This window comes from Camellia sinensis, chromosome 15, assembly GCF_055761805.1.
Source record: "Camellia sinensis isolate YWXY chromosome 15, ASM5576180v1, whole genome shotgun sequence".
Lineage (NCBI taxonomy): Eukaryota > Viridiplantae > Streptophyta > Magnoliopsida > Ericales > Theaceae > Camellia > Camellia sinensis.
The window spans coordinates 133,678,120-133,678,971 of record NC_138975.1 but is presented as its reverse complement, the minus strand read 5'-3'; the positions used below and the strand labels follow the sequence as shown (position 1 = coordinate 133,678,971).

At 24.6% G+C, this 852-nt stretch overlaps 1 non-coding gene across 1 annotated transcript; it reads right to left on the bottom strand.

Annotated features, from left to right (window-relative positions):
* Window positions 1-292: 292 nt before the first annotated feature.
* On the bottom strand, window positions 293-366 carry TRNAN-GUU (transfer RNA asparagine (anticodon GUU)). Its single transcript has one exon. It is a non-coding gene; the product is annotated as a tRNA-Asn (tRNA).
* Between the last annotated feature and the right edge of the window lie 486 nt (window positions 367-852).

Sequence of the window (852 nt, the reverse complement as noted above, 5' to 3'; positions counted from 1 at the left end):
AAATAAAAATAAAAATAAAAATGTACTAAATTCTAGTATTTTTTTATATTTTTGGTATTTAGTGAATTTTTAAAAGAATTTTTTCACAATTTTTTTACTTTTTAGGTATATTTATGTTAAATATATCTAAAAAATAAAAAAATTACTTAAAATATTAAAAAATTGAGTAAAAACAAAAAAATATGAAAAATAAAAAAATATAATTTTCTGAAAAAACACAATCAAGCAAGCCGATCAATTTCTCTACTAGAACTCTCTATCTGACCTTTGTAATTGTCCAAAAATTATTGAACGCTAGAAGGAGGGCTTGAACCTCCGACCTTGTGGTTAACAGCCACACGCTCTAGCCAACTGAGCTATTCCAGCTTTAGTGGTTGTAATTTCATTTGTTTTATATATATAGATATAATATGTTTGGTTGTAGTTTTGATTTATGTATTTTCAAAAACAAAAACAATGACAAGGTCGAAAACATCATTTTCATTTTTCGGGTTTTTTTTTTTTTATTATCTTAAAAGTAACTTATTTATTAGTGTTTCCTAAAAAGTTTGAGTTTTTTTTTTTTTTTTAATAGTTTTTCAAAAATAGCACCAAATAAGATTGTTGTGTTTTCCAAAAAAGAAAATAGAAAATAAAAAACTAAAAACCCAAACATAGCCTTGTTATCTTAAAACCAATGTTAATTATGAAAAGGTAATTAAAAAGCAACATTTGTGTTCACTATGTATCGTTCATTTTCCATTTAATAAAAATAGGCACAAATATGATAGATAGGACTGTGCAAAATACCACAAAATCCGTTAAAATCACACTGATTCGCATCAAATATGGTGGATAGGGCTGTGTTTAGTT